The sequence below is a fragment of the Podarcis erhardii genome (assembly GCF_964252035.2).
Source record: "Podarcis erhardii genome assembly, chromosome: 13".
Lineage (NCBI taxonomy): Eukaryota > Metazoa > Chordata > Lepidosauria > Squamata > Lacertidae > Podarcis > Podarcis erhardii.
Window position 1 is genome coordinate 34,767,908 of NC_138502.1, and position 19,956 is coordinate 34,787,863.

The following is a 19,956-nucleotide window of genomic DNA, read 5'->3' on the forward strand; positions in this document are numbered from 1 at the left end:
AGGAGCGAGGGGGAGGGCTTAACCTGCATGCACAACCCCTCCAACCCAAGCCAAGCATGCAAGCTATTAATCACCCGAAACCTTAGAGGCGCATCTAATGGGAACTGCAGATGGAGAGTTTTAAAGAAACATTGTCTGCACTTTTTTTTTTGTAGAGGGGGCGGGAGAGAAATGTACACACGCACACAAAAGGAGGGTTTAATGTTTCCTTCTCACACACTGGAGTTATTTTTATTGCCCCGGTAAAGAAAACCCTTTGCCTTCCATTTTCAGAAAAGGACCCACGAGCCAGTCCAAAGGGAGACAAGATAAGAAAGAGAAGCTAGGTAAAGAGGGGGAGATATTTAAAAATTTAAGGCGTGACCTAAAAGTTTGAAAGCTTATGCGGAGAGTGAAGCGCAAAGACTTCAGGAGTGGTCTAAGCAAAGCTGCAGAACGGAAACCCTGAGTTGCTTCGTGAATTTAATTGCTACATGGAGGGTTAGGCTAACAAGGACTGCTAGCCGTGATGGCTCTGGCTGAGTATGAAGCACTTGCTTTCCTTCAAAGAATTCTGGGCACCGTAGTTTACCTCCAATAGAGTCACAATGCCCAGCAACCCTTAAGAAACTACAGTACCCAGAATTCTTTGAGGGGGGAAATATGTTTCGAATCCCTTTAAAGGTATTGTGTGTGTGCCGCCTATATACTTGCCAAAAGGGACTCAGGTGGTGCTGTGGTCTAAACCACTGAGCCTCTTGGGCTTGCCGATCAGAAGAGGTTGGTGGTTCGAATCCTTGCGATGGGGTGAGCTCCCGTTGCTCTGTCCCAGCTCCTGCCAACCTAGCAGTTCTAAAGCACGCCAGTGTAAGTAGATAAATAGGTACCACTGTGGCGGGAAGGTAAATGGCGTTTCTGTGAGCTCTGGTTTCCGTCAGGGTGTTCTGTTGTGCTAGATGCGATTTAGTCCTGCTGGCCACATGACCTGGAAAGCTGTTTGTGGACAAATGCTGGCTCCCTCGGCCTGAAAATGAGATGAGCGCTGCAACCCCAGAGTCGCCTTTGACTGGACTTAACCATCCAGGGGTCCTTGACCTTACCTCTTATGTACTTGATTCTTCTGTCAAAGGCTGTATGCCTCTGAATACTTACAGGTGAGTGGGTGTCCCCCATACCCTCCAACATTCCTCCGATGAAAATAGGGACGTCCTATTCAAGAAGAAGAAGAAGAAGAAGAAGAAGAAGAAGAAGAAGAAGATCATTTATAACACGCCCATCTGACAGGGTTGCCCCAGCCACTCTGGGCGGCTTCCAACATACATATAAAAACATTAAACATTAAAAAGCTTCCCTATACAGGGCTGCCTCCAGATGTCCTCTATAGGTTGTCTAGTTACTTATCTCCTTGGCTCAAGGGGTTGTATGACTCCATACCCTCCAACACTTCTCCGATGAAAAGAGGGACGTCCTAAGGAAAAGCGGGTCATTCTGGGATCAAATCAGAAACCGGGACGGCTTCTGTAAATCCCTGGAAAATAGGGAAACTTGGAGGGCCTGTGATAGTCACAGGCCTATATATATATATATATGCTTAACTTTCCTTTCTGGTTGTTTTACAAAGGCATTTTAAATTCAGTGGATGTTTCTGTACTGGATAACTGTTTTATTGAATCCTTTGTCATACCATTACCCAAACCAGAAGCATTCATTAAAGCATCCATAAACCCTTGAACTCATATTCTTTCGCTAAGAGCCCTGAGTTGAATTCATAAGCCTGGAAGTAAAATTCTAGACATCATATTGCGGCTTTGTTCAAATGAATGCGGGATGTACTTGGATCGAGGGCTCAGTCCCCCAGCATTTGCCAGCAGTGCTACAGTTTGGCCTTACAAAATCTAATGTAATCATACAAAGAAAAGAGCTTCTGATAGGGTAGTCCCTTATGCATCACCAAACATGAGGACGAAATGGGACTGAGATTTGCATGTAATTTTCATATGCTACCTTAAATAGGTGCAAATTTAGATATACCGTATTTCTCTGTGTATAAGATGCCCCCATGTATAAGACGGCCTATATTTTTTTGAACTCAAATTTAAGAAATCAATATTTTAAACATCAAACAGAACAACGTTGAGCTTTCTGTAGGGAGGTTGCCCAAAGTTGTTGAGCTTTTTTGAGGGAAGTTGGCCAAAGTTCAAAGTTGTTGAGTTTTCTGGAGGTCGCCATATTTCAAGAGCCTGAGACCCAAAAACAAAATGCTGTAGATTCACCATCTGTATGTAAGACAACCCCTAATTTTTGACTAAAAAGATTTATGAAAAAACGTCATCTTATACACCAACCCGCTGCAGGAATCCTGCCCCCAGCTGTTCCTGGGTGGTCTTAATCCACCAACCTTCTGGTTACGCACTGAGCCATTGTGCCACCTTAGCTCCTGAGCATGCACAGAGTACAGTACTTCATATGAGCTTCTAGGTACATTTGAGACGCAACATCTCGCTTTCTGGAAACTGAATATTGTGCAAATCATTTGCAGATTAAGGTTGACCACTAGCCAATATTTCATGAGCCTGAGCTGTAAAACTATGTCCCGTCAGATGCTTACAGTACTGGGGAAATGTTGTTTCCATCCAGGGACTGGGGAGAAATTTGATTCATTTCACATTTCAAGGCAAACCTACATAATTCACACTTTCTAAAACCAGTATGCAAACACTGAAACACAGCCATCCATTGAAATTCACTTCTCCAAATTTTTTAGTCCGATTCTCCACCCAGGCAATGTGTATGAAAATGCACTTGCGGGAGGTAAGGCTTGCATAATGATGTGTGTTATTGCTGAAAATAATATAGAGAAGTATTTTTTTAACTGCTTGTCCTCATCCTAAAGCCAGTAACGTCCAATTTAAATGTAGCTCTAGCTCCTGTCCCTGCTTGGAGAGCCCGTTTTTTGTTTTTTTAAATCAGAATTTAGCATTCCTCCCTACAAGTGTTATTTGAATGAACTCTTTTCATATCCCTTTGGAGAGAACATTCTCAAAACTGGGAGGGCAACGGAAGGATTGATCCTCCAAGAGCAATCAAACAGCAATACCCCTATTCCTACCCAAGTAAAATCACAGAGACAGCAAGCAGGGGACCCCAACTCTTCCCTGATTCTTCCAGTGACTGCTGACCTCTCTGCCTTCCGCAATATTCAATCTGCAGCATAAAAGTTGTACAGTGGTACCTCGGGTTAAGTACGTTTTATTTGGAGGTTTGGAGGTCCATTCTGGAGGTCCGTTCTTAACCTGAAACTGTTCTTAACCTGAAGCTCCACTTCAGCTAATGGGGCCTCCTGCTGCCGCTGGACCGCCGGAGCACGATTTCTGTTCTCATCCTGAAGCAAAGTTCTTAACCAGAGGTATTATTTCTGGGTTAGCGGAGTCTGTGACCTGAAGCGTATGTAACCTGAAGCGTATGTAACCTGAGGTACCACTGTAGTCCCAAGCTGAGCCCTCTTTGGCTGAACCTGAAAATAAAAAAAATAAAAAATAAATAAACCTCACACAACCTGTTTTCCTTCTCTGTCGGGATTCTCACGCCAAATGGCTCCCACTGGCAAGACATCGATAGTTGATTTATGAGGTCATGTCTGTTTTTGTAAACACGGGCTTAGAAGAGGAGGTTGGGGTGAGGAGAGCCTTGGGGCAATCCAAGAAGTGGAGTCAAGAGCAAGGGAAGAATGATAGAATCTCATAGAATTGCAGAGTTGGAAGGGACCACGATGGTTATCTAGTCCAAACGCAGGAATCTTTCGCTCAAAACAGGGCTCAGACCCGCGACTCTGAGATCAGTAGTCTCATGCTCTGCTGACTGAGGTGCCCTGAATTATCTGCTCTTGCTAGCCATCCAAACAAGATTAATGAATCTGAAAAGAACCAGGAGCTCATCGTCTGACCTCTGCCCCGGGAAGGATCTTTGACATTAGTCACCTCTTCCCTGACTGGCAATAACCAATCCTTAATAGGCTTGTCCACTGACCAGCGAAACACACCTCCCATGACTTTGTCAAGATCCTTGCATCGAACAGGGATCTAGACAAGAGGATCTCCAAGGCCTTGGTGTGCTGAAATTAGGAGAATAGGCTTCTTCATGGCCCGGGTGACACACACAAAAAGGCTAACTGATTGTAGGGACCGAGATTACAAAGCAGAAAAGACTTTTTATGTATGCGACGACAGCTGCACGGATGCTACTTGCCCAGAGATGGAAAGAAGACAAGGTCCCTACCAGAGAGGAATGGCAAACCAAGCTGACAGACTACACCGAAATGGCAAAACTGACCAGAAAGCTCATGAACCAAGAAGACCGAAACTTTAATAAAGAATGGGGAAAATTTATAATTTACCTGGGAGACCACTGTAAGCAGACGGAAACATTAGGAGGATTGTAATAACGCTTGTAACGTAGCAAATATTATGGACAAAATGGAGAGACATAAAATACGGATTACTAAATAATATGCAGTTGTAAAAGTTGACAATAGGACCAATGGAGGGGAAGGTGGGAAGCCCAGAGATTCGGAGAAATCTCTAAATACAGATTTTTTTTGGTATTGTTATAATTCTATACAGTGGACACTTGGGTTGCGAACGTCATCCGTACAGGAAGCACGTTCGCAACCCGCAGCTCCACGTCTGTGCACGCGTGGGTCACGATTCGGCACTTCTGTGCATGTGCAAAGTGTGATTCTGTGCATGCACAAGCGCCGAAACCCGGAAGTAACCCATTCCGGTACTTCCGGGTTCGGCACAGTGCACAACCCGAAATCGCTCAACCCAAACTGTCTGTAACCTGAGGTATAACTGTACTTGTAAAATCAAATAACAATTATTTTGTTTTTGTTTTTTTTAAAGGGCTAACTGAGCCCTATAGCAACCCCAGGACAAACATTATCTGTATTACAAGAGGGTTTGAATGCAGGGGCTTAATCACACAGAGAGAATAAGGGCACTTCCAGATTGTCGCTATTTCTGGGTGGTATTTAAAAACACATACTCTTCCAACTCTATGACTCTGTAACTTGGAAGGGTCCCCAAGGGTCATCCAGTCCAAACACACCCACAACCCACAATGCAGCAATCTCAACAGGATGTCACCCATCCAATTTGAAACCATACCGGACCCTGCTTAGCTTTCCAAATGTGCTAGCAGTTTTATTGCTTCACTGCCAGGAGGACGATGATAGTTGACTGGGACTTTTTGCTGCAAGGAAAGTGAAGCAGAAATGTACTGGAACATGTAATATAGTGCTTGTTTGATGCAACATCAGGCTCGTCCACCCTGCTGCTTGTCCTGTATTTTCTCCCACTTTGCCCATGCTTTCTAGGCACAGGTCCGAGATGTATGCGCCAACTCCTAGGGGCCAAGGCAGTTTTGGCCCCCCAGTGTATTTTTGGAGGGGACAGGCCTCCTCAATGTTCAGAGGGCGTTCAGCTCCACACACACACCCCAGCTCCATGGATGTTGCACACATACAGGGCCGGATTTAGGTTTGATGAGGCCCTAAGCTACTGAAGGTAATAGGGCCCTTTATATGTCCAGCTGTCCTTTGCCAACAACAAATTGTCGCTCTTTTGTTTTTTGTTTTTTATAATATTTTATTTGGATTTTTCAAACTTAAATGCAAAAATAAAAAACAGTATAACATATATCATAACATCTTTTCATAACATCTTTGGACTTCCTCGCGCCTCCCGCTCCCATTTGCATCATTGCCAATTCTTGCCAGCAATTTATCATCTTGTTTACACTCTTATGTCAAATTCATTTAAATATAATCTATAAATTCTCCAAAAGGTTTATAATTTTTCCTCAAATTTACTTATCATCTTAATTCTCACTAATTTAGTGGTGCACAATTATTTATGATCTAGCATCCTTTCTTAGCATTCAACCAAATTACAGTATTTTTTTAAGTAAATCTTGAATTTCTTCCAGTCTTCTTCGACTCTCTCCTCTCCCAGGTCTCGGATTCTGCCAGTCATCTCGGCTAGGCATCAGTTGCATCTGCCACTCAAATTGTCGCTCTTTTGGTGTTGAATATATGCTATATGGTAAACTATGGACCTAATAGGTATCTAAAGCCATTTGCACATAACAAATAGGAGCCTACACAACACAAAACACTGCTGATGTATGTAGGTTTTATCTTATTTGTTTTTTATCTTATATTTTGGAAATGTACATCCAGGGTTTTTTTCCCTTTAATTTTTTTGTGGGCCTCCAAGAGAGTGGGGCCCTAAGCTATAGCTTGTTTAGCTTATACGTAAATACGGCACTGTACACACAGCATCAGAACATCGCTTAATATCAGGACATCACACCGGGGCCCCTCGATCACCTTGCGAAGACGACGCCTCTGGTCCAAGAGGTTTTTCAGGACGTCCCTCTTTTCAGCGGAGAAATGTTGGAGGGGATATGTTCTGCTTGCTTCTTTCCCTGGGAAAACTCACTGTTTACCCCTGATTCAGAGCAAACGCCATTCCACAGAAAACACAAACACACATGTCCTCTGCTACCCTATGCTTCTCTTTAGGGCTACACAGGGCAGTTCACATTCTTCAGTAATGGGAACCCGTGACCCCTTCCGGCCATGACCCCTTCCACAGCTGCTGTTGTCAGGCATCTCCTCTGCAGGGGGGCAGTGCTTTTCTCTGGGGGGTGGTTGGGGGGCAGGAGGGAAAAACGGCCTCCCCCTCTCCTCCTTACTCACGCAAAGCAATTTGTCATTAAGAGATAGACACCTTTAACCTCCAAAAAGTCACCATCTCCCGCGTTCACGGCAGGACAGCTGGAAATCGTTCTTCTGGTCAAGCGTGAACACCAGATCCTGGCTTTGCGTTCCTGTGTGTTTGTGTGTGACAAAGCTTGCCCTTTAAGGTTTGTTTTGCTTTTCTGTTAGTAGGCAAAGCTCACAGCAAGGGGAAGAGGAATGCCCCTTTGCCGTTTCTTTCCAGGGCTCAGTTGGTAGAGCACCTGCTTTGGGTGTTGAAGGCCCTTGGCTCCATCCCGGGCAGGGCTGAGAGGGTCCCCTGTATGAAAACTCAGAGAGATGCTGCCAATCAGTGTAGACAGTACTGAACTTGATGGACCAATGGTCTAACTCATGAGTAGGCAAACTAAGGCCCAGGGGCCGAATCCGGCCCAATCGCCTTCTCAATCCGGCCTGCGGATGGTCCAGGAATCAGCGTGTTTTTACATGAGTAGAATGTGTCCTTTTATTTAAAATGCATCTCTGGGTTATTTGTGCGGCATAGGAATTCGTTCATTCCCCCCCTTCAAAATATAGTCCAGCCCCCCACTCAATATGTCGCAGCTCCCTGTGTCCCCGCCACTTGTTACAATTTCTCAGTATCATTCATATATATACACAGTGGTACCTCAGGTTATATACACTTCAGGTTACATACGCTTCAGGTTACAGACTCGGCTAACCCAGAAATAGTGCTTCAGGTTAAGAACTTTGCTTCAGGATGAGAACAGAAATCGTGCTCCGGCAGCGCGGTGGCAGCAGGACGCCCCATTAGCTAAAGTGGTGCTTCAGGTTAAGAATAGTTTCAGGCTAAGAACGAACCTCTGGAACGAATTAAGTACTTAACCTGAGGTACCACTGTATATATATATAATTTTTATTAAATTTTCTGTTTTACAATTTAAAGCACTCATTTCTACATCCTTAAGATATCATTGACTTCCCTTCTTCTCTTTCTATGGTTCATTTTACGTATCATAAATCCCTGCATATTTTACGTAAACTAAACCATTCAGTACTCCATTATTACATCCACCGGAACTTATTTACACTGCCAAATCTATCTTCATGCCACCAGTGTTTTCAGCTGTACGCAGCATTTCTCAGTATCAATACTACAGCATTTACAGAATGCTTTCAAATGTTCCAAGTGGTTCCTGGGCATTACAGCCGTACCTTGGTTTTCGAACAGCCTAGTTCTCAAACGTTTCGGCTCCCAAACAGTCGAAACCCGGAAGTGACTGTTCCAGTTTTCGAACATTCTTTTGAAAGCTGAACATCCGACGGGGCTTCTGATTGGCGGCAGGAGCTCCCTGCCGCCAATCAGAAGCCGGGCTTTGGTGTTCGAACGTTTTGGAAGCCGAACGGACTTCTGCAACAGATTCCGTTCGACTTCTGAGATACGACTGTATCTTGTTTCAACCCTCACAGCAACCCTGCAAGGTACGTCAATAGCATCATCCCCATTTGACAGATGGGGTGGCACTGAAAATGGGAATGTCCTCTTTAAGGTGACTGAGTGAGTTTATAAAAGGCTGCTTTTCAGATTCTGGGAGATCCTGAATGATTATTCTTCCCCCGAGCATGTTCAGCACTCCAGAATCCCACATTTTCTTAGAAAAGAATAACGCTCCGTTTCCCAAGCCCATCCACAATCGGATCCTCTCCTGCTTTCCCTTCCAAACGCAGGCTGATCTCTTTGGCTCTTGCTAAGTTTTCTGACATCATATTTCTATATTGCTAATTTAATGGCAGTGCGTCTTATCGCACAGGATTACTGCTTCCGACGCTGATGAAATGTGCTTGGGTTTATAATTCCCGTTCTCTCTCCACTCCTTCTACCCCCCCCCCCCAAAGTCACAGGAAACATGGAAATACAGTTTAGGTTCATGAGAGGGTCCTCTTCGCCGGAGAACAGAGAGCAAAGAAACAAGGATATCTCCAGGTATCCTTTTTTATTGTGCATTTGTGATTATTTGTGCTCAGGACACTATTGGGGCAGTCACATGCAATTAATGATGATGATGATGATGATGATGATGATGATGATATTTTTTATTATTTATACCCCGCCCACCTGGCTGGGTTTCCCCAGCCACTCTGGGCGGCTCCCAACAGAATATTAAAAACATAATAAAACATCAAACTTTAAAAACTTCCCTATACAGGGCTGCCTTCGGATGTCTCCTAAAAGTCAGATAGTTGTTTATTTCCTTGACATCTGATGGGAGGGCATTCCACAGGCAGGTGCCACCACCGAGAAGGCCCTCTGCCTGGTTCCCTGTAACCTCACTTCACTTCTGGGAACCGCCAGAAGGCCCTTGGAGCTGGACCTCAGTGTCCAGGCTGAACAATAGGGGTGGAGACGCTCCTTCAGGTATACTGTTTGTACCTGCAAAAGGTTTTGGGGTGGACATTCTACTTCATTTTCCAATCTGCCCTTGTCCCCTAGCTTCCTCTGTTTTAAAGGTATCGAATGGCTGTCTGTCATGGATGCCTTAGTTGAGATTCCTGCCAGAGGACACTCCTTTATAAAGGAGGACACTCCTTATTTTTCTGTTTGAAGGGCTGTCCAGTCCCAAATTGGTTTAAATATAGTGGTACCTCGGGTTACAGACGCTTCAGGTTACATACGCTTCAGGTTACAGACTCGGCTAACCCAGAAATAGTAGCTCGGGTTAAGAACTTTGCTTCAGGATGAGAACAGAAATCGTGCTCCGGCGGCGCGGCGGCAGCAGGAGGCCCCATTAGCTAAAGTGGTGCTTCAGGTTAAGAACAGTTTCAGGTTAAGAACGGACCTCCGGAACGAATTAAGTACTTAATCCAAGGTACCACTGTATAAGGAACTACAATGGAGAGAGCAGGAGCTCAGAAGTTGCCCACCAGCAGTTTGAAGCACCAGGTCTGCAAGCTGAGCACTCGAGTCCACTGGCGTCTTCTCCACTATGATGGAATGCATTATATTTCTGTTTAAATAAGGGTGCTCTTTACAAGTGTGCAGACCCTCCAAGTGTCCCTATTTTCCAGGGATAGACCTGGATTTACAGAAGCCATCCCAGTTTCTGAACGTCCCACTTTTCCTTAAGATATCCCTATTTTCATTGGAGAAATGTTGGAAGGTATGGAGTCAAGGAGATAAGTAACTATACAACCTTTAGAAGACATCTGAAGGCAGTCCTGTATAGGGAAGCTTTTTAATGTTTAGTGTTCTATTCTGTTTTTATATATGTTGGAAGCTGCCCAGAGTGGCTGGGGCAACCCAGTCAGATGGACAAGGTATTATTATTATTATTATTATTATTATTATTATTATTATTATTATTAAATAGGGCACCCCTATTTTCATCACAGAAATGTTGGAGGGTATGAAGTGTGTGTCTATACATATACATGCAAATCGCTATCCTCTTTTCATGATGATTATGCAGGGTGGCTTGCGTGCAAAGTTTAAAAAGTAAAATGCAGATACAATCAATCCAACTTTCATATGATGCAGCCAAGATAGGCTTCCCTAGGATTTGGGTACCCTAGACAGTTGCCTAGTTTGCCACTCCTGGTCTTGATACATACCAAGGGCACTTCCAAACTTTTCCTTGCACATCCATGATAATCTGTGGCTATGATGGTGTTGGTGCAGTTATGCGCAGTCCCGCTTCTAAGAAGGTTTTCTCCTGCAAAAGCTCTGGGGCAGACGTACTGCTTCATTTTCAATCGCTGAAATCATGAAATCATGTAACTTTTCATACCACAAATCCTCTGGTTGCTTGCTTGTTTTATAATAATAATAATAATAATAATAATAATAATAATAATAATAATAATTTATTTATACCCCGCCCATCTGGCTGGACCTCCCCAGCCACTCTGGGCGGCTTCCAAAAGAGTATTAAAATACTATGATACATCAAACATTAAAAGCATCCCTAAACAGGGCTGCCTTCAGATGTCTTCTAAAAGTCTGGTAGTTATTTTTCTCTTTGACATCTGGTGGGAGGGCGTTCCACAGGGCAGGCGCCACTACCGAGAAGGCCCTCTGCCTGGTTCCCTGTAACTTGGCTTCTCGCAGTGAGGGAACCGCCAGAAGGCCCTCGGAGCTGGACCTCAGTGTCCAGGTAGAACGATGGGGGTGGAGACGCTCCTTCAGATATACTGGGCTGAGGCCGTTTAAGGCTTTAAAGGTCAGCACCAACACTTTGAATTGTGCTCAGAAACGTACTGGGAGCCATACTGCTTGCGTTGTGCTATAGCACAAGAAAAAGGGATGCGGGTGGGGGGTGTGGTCTAAACCACTGAGCCTCTTAGGCTTTGCTGATCAGAAGGTCGGCAGTTCAAATCCCCGCGATGGGATGAGCTCCCGTTGCTCTGTCCCAGCTCCTGCCAACCTAGCAGTTTGAAAGTACGCCAGATAGCATTCTGGGTCATGGGGCCAGCAGGACTAAACCGCTTCTGGTGCAACAGGACACCATGACGGAAACCAGAGCGCACAGAAACACTGTTTACCTTCCCACCACAGTGGTACCTATTTATCTACTTGCACTGGTGAGCTTTCGAACTGCTAGGTTGGCAGGAGCTGGGACAGAGCAACAGGAGCTCGCCCCGTCACGGGGTTTCAAACTGCTGACCTTCTGATCGGCAAGCCCAAGAGGCTCAGTGGTTTAGACCACAGCGCCACCCGTATCCCAGGTATAGTGGAAATCTTGGTATCACAGTTTTTTTTTTAAAAAAAAATCGCCATGCACACAGGTAAACAAATATTTGTGTGCATGCCCACAATGCACCTTAGGCTTCAGATCTCAGGGAGTACTAACTGATTGGGGGTAACAGCGTGCAGTGTGAATGCATCCCATTTAAGCACTGCCCACAGGTTTGGATCATAGCTGTCAACCTTCAGATTTCAAAATAAGGGATCAGCAGCCTCAAAATTAAGGGATCAGCAGCCTCACCTGTCCCGGGGACAGTCTATGGGATATCTAACAATCCGGGATAGCAGCAGGAAGCAGCGGGAAATGGCGCTGGAATAAGGGAATTTCACACAAAAAAAGGGAAGGTTGACAGCTATGGTTTGGCTGGAAAACACAAGGATGGGGCAGTTGGGAGCACTTGTGTTCGGCCGGATCTGCACATGGAGAAATTGGATCTGCGTGACCCACGTGCACTTTGGGGTGTACACAGCCAATGGCATATTGCACAATACACCCACATACAAACACAAAAATCAGTCTGGGGAGGGAGGCCTAGGAGGTGCAGAAACAAAGGTATTAAGCCGAACAGGACACAGGATGGAGTGTGGACTTCTTAAGCTTCCATTTGCAGTCTTTCAGGTGCGAGTCATGTAAAAATTGGCCGGTGGCGTGCATATTCCCCCCGCCCCCTCGCTCTTTCCTTAAGTAAGAAGCTCCAGAGCGTATGTATTCTCCTCCACCAGGAAGTGGGGTTTATTTCAGGGCTCATTTTCGTCTGACTTCACCTCCCAGCTGTTGGACTTTATAATGGTTTTTGTCTTCCAGCCCAAAAGCCCTCCTGTTCTCCCCTGGCTTAGTCAACCGCTATCAGATTTCAAAATGCACTCTTAATACTGAGTGACTCTGTCCTATTCTGTAATTGTGGGAGGAGGGGGGGGAGGGGCTGAGATTATTATTGTATTTCTTTTTCTGCATGTGGGGAAGATTTCCAGACTTTGGTGACTCAAGACAAAACAGCTGAGCTCCTTTGTGCATCTGACCGTCTAGGCAGGGAGGCGATGTCTGGTGGACGGGGGGGGGGGGTGAGGGGGGTTTCAATTTAGTTCAGTCAGTGTGAGACAGAGTGGGATGGGAAACCATCATTTTCTCCCGAAATCATTTTGCAATGAAGCGTTCGGATTCAGTATTCTAAGGTGTGTTTGTAGGCGACATTCTTTGACCTGCAGGTTGGATTCATCCTTGGTCAACTCCAGATTGTCCACATGTCCCAATTTTCCGGGGACAGTCCCAGATTACAGTAGCCATCCCAGTTTCTGTTTTGTGTTGTATGATGTAAGTGATGGGCCCCCAATCATTTTAAGTTAGAGCTTAATAATTATTTCACTATTAAAATACTTCTTCTTAATTGTATTTCAGTCCAACAATTACTTTGATAAAATACATATTTTGTTATGTGCAAATGGCTTTAGATACCTACTAGGTTCATAAATTACAATACATTATACAGTGGTACCTCGGGTTACATACGCTTCAGGTTACATACGCTTCAAGTTACACACTCTGCTAATCCAGAAATAGTGCTTCAGGTTAAGAACTTTGCTTCAGGATGAGAACAGAAATTGGGCTCCGGCGGCAGGGCGGCAGCATTAGCTAAAGTGGTGCTTCAGGTTAAGAACAGTTTCAGGTTAAGAACGGACCTCCGGAACGAATTAAGTACTTAACCCGAGGTACCACTGTATATTCAACACAAAAAACAGCGGCAATTTGTTGTTGACAAAGGACAGCTGGACATATAAAGGGCCCCATTACCTTCAGTAGCTTAGGGCCTCATCAAACCTAAATCTGGCCCTGTTGGCATCCGCCAAACAATGGAGTGCGCTTCTGGAAGCGAAATCAAATGGCTGGAGAATCACGGCGGCTGTAGTGGCTGCAGAGACCGGTAACTCATAACTGCTGCCTCCTGCATTGCTCTTGCTATCTTAGCAGCACCAAAGTTACCTCCCCAGGGCGCAAGTCTGGGCAGTGTGTCTGGAGGTCCTGGGCTGCCCGGACGACAAGACACCCCTCTTGGACTCGCTGATGTGGTCCAAAAGAAAGCAGATCAATACGTCTGGCACCAGTGTGGCGGCAGGAGTTGCCGGAAGGAGGCGTACAAGGTCTGGTCGAGGCAATGGAGCATTTCACCTTAGGGGTCAAAACACCTTGAGCCATCCCTGTGCATCCAGCCAGTGTGTTGGCACGAGGCCACAGCTCATCCTTCCAGGAGATGGTCTGGCAATGGCCCAAGCATTCCAATCGCAAAACGGACTGGAAAGCTCAGAAACCAGGAAGACCAAAACTTTAATACAGAATGGAGGGGAAATTGTAACTTACCTAGAAAACCACTGTAAGCAGTCGAAAACATTAGCAGGACTGCAATGACACTTGTAATGTTACGAGAACTATGGACATACAGTGGTACCTCAGGTTACATATGCTTCAGGTTACATATGCTTCAGGTTACAGACTCCGCTAACCCAGAAATATTACCTCGGGTTAAGAACTTTGCTTCAGGATGAGAACAGAAATTGTGCGGCGGTGGCGCAGCGGCAGCAGGAGGCCCCATTAGCTAAAGTGGTGCTTCAGGTTAAGAACAGTTTCAGGTTAAGTATGGACCTCCAGAACGAATTAAGTTCTTAACCAGAGGTACCACTGTCATGGGATGACAAAAACATAATATTTGGATTATTGGAAAAAGATGCAGCAGAAAAGGGGTGATAACAGAACCCACGGAGGGGAAGCTGGGAAGTCCAGAGATTCGGAGGAATATCTTAATTGTGGATTTGATGTGGTATGATTATAATTATAAACTTGCAAAACAACAAAAAAAAATATTATTATTATTATTTTTAAAAAGGATTCCATGCGCTTATGCCACACCTGCCCGCAACACGCCCTCCTTCTTTGTCTTCTCTTACTCCATTTTCCCCGAGCCATGAAATACAAGCCGGATTCTCCACATGGAGATGCCTCTCTCTCTGGCTATCTGAACCCTGTCACGTGGGCAGCATCCTGTAACCTGGTACCGCTATGCAGAAGAACCCCACTCAATGACTTTGCCGTGTGGCAGCTCTTGGAATCGTAGAATTGTAGAGTTGGAAGAGAATTGTCTAGTCCAACTCCCTTTGCAATGCAGCCATCCCATGCGAGGATCGAACTTACAACATTCGCATTGCCAGCACCATACTCTAACCAACTGAGCTATCCAGGCTGTGCAGAAGAGCACCTTCCCTTCCCCCTCACCACGGGGGGTTCCTTGGTGCATACAAGAGACCAAGGGACCCGGGTGGCGCTGTGGTCTAAACCACTGAGCCTCTTGGGCTTGCCTATCGGAAGGTCAGCAGTTTGAATCCCCACGACGGAGTGAGCTCCCGTTTGCTCTGTCCCAGCTCCTGCCAACCTAGCAGTTTGAAAGCACGCCAGTGCAAGTAGATAAATAGGTACCACTGCGGCAGGAAGGTAAATGATGTTTCCGTGCGCCCTGGTTTCCGTCACGGTGTCCCGTTGCACCAGAAGCGATTTAGTCCTGCTGGCTGCATGACTCAGAAAGCTGTCTGTGGACAAATGCCAGCTCCCTCGACCTAAATGCGAGATGAGCGCCGCAACCCTATAGTTGCCTTTGACTGGACGTAACCGTCCAGGGGTCCTTGACCTTGACCTTTTACAAGAGGCCAAACAGGTTCCTGTGCCCACAATTCTCTTGTCACAGAGCTGTAGAGGGCAGGCAAAACTGAACTATTTGTATCAAAGAGACTCAAGCAAGGGAGATGGAAAATAAAAATGTGGTGAAAGTTTCTCCTTTCCTCCCCCTCCCCCCTCTTTTTTTTGTAATGGTTGGAACATTTGCTAAAAATACATCTGAAAAGAAGATCATAACATTGGCAAACCGAACCCAGATTTTTTATTTTTTTTTAACAGAATGATGTTAACTTGATTAATGAGACATATGGGTCACTTCCATTAAAGCCTTCACTTCAGAGAAATCATTATCCCCGTGTTTCTGAGCAGAGAGGGGAGAGCGAGAGAGAGAGTAAAAGGACAGACATAATGAAATGTCTAATGTGGAGATATGAAGATAATGGATGTGACTGCCTCGCTCATAAAGCCCAATCGCTCTGGCCTCCAAACCTCCTCCCCATAGAAAACGCTAACGATCGTCAGGGGGGTCAATCTGACTGACTGGGGTTCCCCCCCCGCCCCCAAAAATGACCCCTGAATTTTTGAATTTTATTGATATTGATGCTGCGTTTTATGTTGTATTCTATGCTGTTTTATGCTGTTTTTAAGTTGCATTTTAAACAATGTTTTATATTTGCTGTTAGCCGCCCTGAGCCTGGTTTTTAAACTGGGAAGGGCAGGGTATACATAAAAATGTGTGTGTGTGTGTGTAATTTTTATTAAATGTTCTGTTTTACAATTTAGAATGTTCATTTAAACAACCTTGAAATATCAATGACTTCCCTTCTTCTCCTTCCATGGTTCATTTTGCATAACATAAATCCCTGCATATTTTACATAAACTATACCATTCAGTATTCCATTATTACATCCATCAAAACTTGTTTACACTGTTAATTTTATCTTAATGCTGCCAACGTTTTCAAGTGTTCACAATTCCCACCCCCCATACAGTCAAAAAACATTTTCCAATCTTCTTCAAATGTATGTTCTTCTTGTTCTCTTATTCTGTATGTTAGGTCCGCAAGCTGCACATATTCCATCAGTTTAAGCTGCCATTCTTCTTTGGTTGGGACCTCACTCCTTTTCCATTTGGGGGCTAACACAACACAGGCCGCAGTAGTGGCATACATAAATAACCTTTGATACTTGGAAATTTCAGTCTGAATTATCCCCAATGAAAAGGACTCTGTTTTGTTTTGTTTTGTTTTGTTTTGTTTTGTTTTGTTTTGTTTTGTTTTGTTTTGTTTTGTTTTGTTTTGTTTTGTTTTGGAAAAGTACTTTTAAACATTTTTTCCAATTCATTATGGATTATTTCCCAATACTCTTTTACCCTTTTACAGGTCCACCACATATGAAAGAATGTTCCCTCAACCTCATTGCATCTCCAGCACTTATTTGAAGTGAAACTCTGATCCTAAACCTCTGCTGCCTTGTGAGATGTCTTCAGGAGAAGAAAAGGCTAAGGAGTTAACTCTACTCAAATCCAGAGTAGAGTCCCTAAGATGGCGCCTTGTACGCCTCCTTCCAGCAACTCCTGCAGCCAACCTGCTGCCAAATGTATTGCTCCGCTTTGCTTTGTACCATGTCAGTGAGGCCGAAAGGAAGGTCTTGTTGTTGTTTTCCACACATCCTGCCCAGGCTTGTGCCTTGGAGAGGCCCTTTCCATGCTGCTAATGCAGCGGGTTTGACTTGGCCCCCAGAGAGAGAGAGAGAGACCAAGAATGGTTGTGACTGCTTTGAGAATTCTGTTTTATTTTTTTAAATGATGTACAGTGGTACCTCTAGATGCGAACGGGATTCGTTCTGGAGCCCCGTTTGTATCCTGAAGCGAACATAACACGCGTCTGCACATGCGTGGGTCGCGTTTCTCTGCTTCCGCGCATGCACATGATGTTATTTTGAGCGTCTGTGCATGCGCGAGCGGCGAAACCTGGAAGTAACGTGCTACGTTACTTCTGGGTTGCTGCGGAGCACAACCCGAAAATGCTCAACCTGAAGCGTATTCATCCCAAGGTATGAGTGTATCCGTTTCCTGCCTTGGGCTCCTTAGGAAGGGTACGAATTCAAGTGGGCAGGATCTAAATGGGGTAGGTAAATAAATAAACAAACCCCACTCTGACCTCCATCCAGGCAAACGAGAAACATGATCAGAGCTAGAGGACACTTTTCCATCCAGGTGAAAACACTCATGGAAGGTGGAAAGGGGTGGGTGGGTGGGTGGGTGAGAGAGAGAGAGAGAGAGAGAGAGAGGGAGGGATGTGTGCCTTGAGGACAGAGTCCTGGGGTGGGCAGGGTCATATACCACAGCCTGAAGGGCTGCATTTGAAAAACGAACCCTTGAAGTGGTTCACAAGATATAAAACAGTAAAATAGCGAGAAGTTCACGACCCTGCTTAAAAAGACACTCAAGCTAAAATACTAAAACAGGTTAAAAACTTTCTAAGCATCTGGGTAGGTTTCCCTAAACAAGAATGCCTTTAAAAAAGGTAAAGGTAAAGGACCCCTGACAGTTAAGTCCAGTTGCGAACGACTCTGGGGTCGCGGCGCTCATCTCACTTTATTGGTCGAGGGAGCCGGCGTTTGTCCGTAGACAGTTTTTCCAGGTCATGTGGCCGGCATAACTAAGTCGCTTCTGGCAAACCAGAACAGTGCACGGAAATGCCGTTTACCTTCCCGCTGGAGCGGTACCTATTTATCTACTTCCACTGGCATGCTTTTGAACTGCTAGGTTGGCAGGAGCAGGGACCGAGCAACGGGAGCTCATCCCATCATGGGGATTCGAACCGCCAACCTTCCAATTGGCAAGCCCTAGACTCTGTGGTTTAGACCACAGCTCCACCTGTGTCCCATAAGAATGCCTTTAGTAGGCACCAAAAAGAGTGCAGCCTGCTTGATCTCAATAGGCAGGGAGCTCCAAAGTGTAGAACTAAACAACTGAGCTATTGCAAATGTGCAACAGTTATTTATGACAATTCTGCCCATCCATAATAGTCCGATCCACTGCTCAGCCTTAATTCGTTCTCACAGGAAGCACCATTTGTGCTGAGCACACATTTAGAGATGAATGTGACTTTTTAAAAGTCTAGCCTGCTTTCCTGATTCTTAGGGAAAGAATCTCTGGCTGAGACCCTACCTGCATGCTCTAGTTATCTCCCGCTTGGTCTACTGCAATGCGCTCTACGTGGGGCTACCTTTGAAGGTGACCCGGAAACTACAACTAATCCAGAATGCGGCAGCTAGACTGGTGACTGGGAGTGGCCGCCGAGACCACATAACACCAGTCTTGAAAGACCTACAATGGCTCCCAGTACATTTCCGAGCACAATTCAAAGTGTTGGTGCTGACCTTTAAAGCCCTAAATGGCCTCAGCCCAGTATATCTGAAGGAGCGTCTCCACCCCCGTCGTTCGGCCCGGACACTGAGGTCCAGCGCCGAGGGCCTTCTGGCGGTTCCCTCCCTGCAAGAAGCAAAGCTACAGGGAACCAGGCAGAGGGCCTTCTCGGTAGTGGCGCCTGCCCTGTAGAACACCCTCCCATCAGATGTCAAAGAGATAAACAACTACCTGAGATTCAGAAGACATCTTAAGGCAGCCCTGTTCAGGGAAGTTTTTAATGTGTGACATCTTAGTTTATTATAGTTTATTATAGTTTATTTATTATTATACAAATAATAAATTATTATTATTGTTGTTGTTGTTGTTGTTGTTGTTGTTGTTGTTGTTGTTGTTGTTGTTGTTGTCATCTAGCCCAACTGCCTACAGGAAACTTTTGTTCAACATAAGGGGCTCGAACCCACGACCCTGAGATTAATAGTCTCATGCTCGACTGCTATCTGCTTATGGGTGAAGTGATGGGAGAATTTAAAGGGCCTGGAGGTGGGTCCCTATAGATCAGCAGCAGAGCAAACATTCTGTGGCTTGGCTCTGCAATTCCAAGTCCCAGACTGGGAGTTCTGGCAGAGCCTCCCGTTAAAGGATCTCAGGCCGTGGGCTGGGAGAGATCTAGAGTTGCCAGCGAACTTCGCCTACAATGAAACTTGAGGAAAACCTGGGTGTTCCAGCCGGGCAGGACATCCAAGGAATGTCAAGGGGGTGTTAGGAAATCTAACGAGCGAGGCTTTGCTTGGGAAAAGGATTTTAAAAGCAATTGGGTTTTGGAAGTGCAGGCTTACAGAGCAATCTTCTGCATTTTACACAGACGCAGGGATGGAAGGGTCTGTCAATGTCGGTCTCTTTCACTTTCTCATATATATTTTTTCCTTTTCCATGTTTAATTTTTTTTTATTTTTTTATTTTATTTTGGCAAAGTAATAATCATAAATAAGAAGGAATAAAAACGCTTCCGGGTCATGTGGCCAGCATGACTAAGCCACTTCTGGCGAACCAGAGCAGCGCACAGAAACACCGTTTACCTTCCCGCCGGAGCGGTACCTATTTATCTACTTGCACTTTGACGTGCTTTTGAACTGCTAGGTTGGCAGGAGCAGGGACCGAGCAACGGGAGCTCACCCTGTCACAGGGATTCAAACCCTCAGCCTTCTGATCAGCAAGTCCTAGGCTCTGTGGTTTAACCCACAGCGCCACCTGTGTCCTACACCACTACACAACACAAAACACTGTTGCTGTATGTAGGTTTTATTTCATTTTATTTTATCTTATATTTTGGAAATGTTCATCCAGGTGTTTTTTTCCCTTTACATTTTTTGGGGGGCCCCAAGAGAGTGGCTTTTTAGCTTATACGTAAATCCTATGCCCTCATCTGGGCAGGTGGAGTGAAG

At 45.2% G+C, this 19,956-nt stretch overlaps 1 protein-coding gene across 1 annotated transcript in view; it reads left to right on the forward strand.

Moving 5' to 3' along the window:
• Positions 1-19,956, forward strand: part of TMEM92 (transmembrane protein 92) — a 365,445-nt gene that overhangs the window by 318,513 nt on the left and 26,976 nt on the right. The window lies entirely within an intron of this gene.